The following is a 2701-nucleotide window of genomic DNA, read 5'->3' as shown; positions in this document are numbered from 1 at the left end:
CACCCACTATATCAGCAAGGAGACCTTCCTACCAGCCTTTAAGGCTGCTTTTGAGCAGTCTATTACAAAGGAGAATATCCAAGCTAGCTTTAGAGGCGCTGGTCTAGTCCCACATGACCCACAGGCTGTGCTATCTAAGCTTGATGTAGTGGTGCAGACGCCAGTACAATCACCACGACGGACAGCCGCCTGGCAGGCGCAGACACCACGCAACGCGCGCGAGGTTGAGGCTCAAAGTACTCTTATTCGACAGAGAGTAAGAAACCGCCCTAGGTCTTCTGCAAATTCTCTTAACGAGAGGGTTGTACAGCTAAGTAAAGGGGCTCAGCAAATAGCACATGAGATGACGCTTATAAGGGAGGAAGTAGCTGCTCTTCGAGAGGCTCTAGACACAGCAAATAAGCGTAAGAGCCGCAAGCGGCGATACGTACAGACAGAAGATACTCTTACTGTAGGCGAAGTACAAGAAGTATTAGCTGAACAGGCGGGTAGCAGTCGTGGTGATGGTGAGAGTGCGTCGAAGAGGGTGCGAGGAGAGCGGCGGTGCGGGCGTTGCAAGCAGACTAGACACAACGCTCGTACCTGCGCAGTTAAGATAGATAGTGCAAGTAATAGTAGCGATTCTAACAATTAATTTAGTATATTACAATAGTTTATTGACTGTAATAAAAGACTGTAATAACGTGTCAACGTCAACGCGCTAGTGGGGAGTGACCGACTCGCTTGGGTGACCGACTCGCTTATGAACCACGTTATATAAGAGCTAGTACTTAACATTAGTATAAATAATCCATCAGACCAGTAACTGGTATATTATATAAGACTTTCCTAAGTTCTTCTATTTTTAGATATAGCGCAAGTAGTAGTTATAAATTATGAAGCTCTTATTTCTGAATAGCCTAATACATTTCTTCTATAGCTATATAAAGCTCTTCACTATGATAGAACCTTTCTTTTTATATTACTTATAAAGCCAGTTCTATCTTGTTATCTTACTTATTTTGTCTTAGTCTAGCTTATTAAAAGATACGCGAAGCTTAGGATAGTAGTAGTAGCTAGCTATGTTATTATTTTATTAGTATTAGTAGTAGTGCACAAGGAGGAGACTACCTATCAAAGAATATAATTTGATATTTCTTTATTTTAGCTTAAGTATATAGAGAGCTAAAACGGTCTAGACTATTAAATTTTGATTAAGGTTATTAGTAATAATGATCATGCCCCTAGTAGTAGTAATAGTGTAGGTATAGCATATATAGACTGTCTAGACTTTCTTATTCTAAGCGTAGCATTCTTAGTACTATATATTATAAAAGATGAATCTTTTCATGTTTATCAAAGATTTTTATTAATTCATAGCTCAGCTTATAATAGTAAAAAAAAAGCTTCTATTAGCAGATTAATAGTCTTTCTTAAATACCTCTTACAAAGTATTAATAATCTTAATATTATTTTTAGTTATGGTATTATTTAGTGTTTAGTCAATTTACCTAGTAGCTACTTAGTCTAATAACTAGTTATATATTCTTATACGTGCGCTTTAAAGTCGACGTAAATTTAAAACAGTATTTCTTATATAACTATAGTACAGTTCTTGGGCTTTTTTAGTAAAAGTACCTATCTTTTATACTACCAAGGTACTAGCGTAAATAGTCTTTACATCTAATATTACTAAAGTTTCTTACTAAAATACTGTCTAAAGTGCGCTTAGTAATCTAGCAAGTAGCTAAGAAGGTCTAAGGCTAATATAGATTTAGGCTTTATATAGACTAATTAAGCGCTACATTATGTAATGCTTTATACCTTAGCTTTAGAGTTCTTTATTACTAATATTCTTTACTATACGTAGTAGAGTAATATTACTTATAGTTAAAAAATTATTAGTAATCTCTAACTAAAATTCATAGTATTAGTTTATGCTTTTATTGTATTATAAGTTTAATAGTCTAAAACTATCTGTTTAGAGTGATATATATAAGGTTATCTAGTCTGATACTTGCGTTAGCTACTATCTTTCTTAGCCTTACTACTTATTTCAGTAATATCCTTGCTAACTTTGTATTATTAAGGTTCTATTAAGTAAAGTTATATAGTTCTTAATATACTATTTTAATCTTGGACAAATTACCTAAATCAATAAAATAATTCTTTTAAATATTAGGCTATATAGTTTTAAGGTAAACGTTGAAATTAACTAGTTTTACTATATCTTTTGAGTTTATATGTCTAAGAGTAATTGCTATATTTATAGTTCCTTAGTAGCTAAGAGTAGCGCTATTACGAACCTGAGGGAGGAAGGCACAGCGGTTAAGTTAAGGGAACGACGACAGCCAGTCAACCCCGCCCTCTTTGTAGAGTAAGGGAGGATCACGTGACCTCCTCGGACCTCTATGCACGAGGAAGGGTCTTGGCAGACTCCTCGTACATAAGCCACAGAGGAAAGCCCCTCGTGCGCCAGCCACCGAGCAATACTCGGACTCCTCTGACCGAGGGCTACGAGCACCATAGGTATATAGCATAGGCAATGTAGCCCTTATGGCTCATTGTGTTCAATTACTTAAGTTACGAGTACAAGTACAATACAAGAGTTACTTGCAGAGACACTGTTCATACCACCCTGTTGCTTCATCCGCGAAAACCAACCTCAAGAGTCTGACACCAGAAGTCTTATATTACTTCCACTCAGATCCTACTCCTAACA

Source organism: Exserohilum turcica, assembly GCF_000359705.1.
Source record: "Exserohilum turcica Et28A unplaced genomic scaffold SETTUscaffold_7, whole genome shotgun sequence".
Lineage (NCBI taxonomy): Eukaryota > Fungi > Ascomycota > Dothideomycetes > Pleosporales > Pleosporaceae > Exserohilum > Exserohilum turcicum.
This window is presented reverse-complemented; position numbering follows the sequence as displayed.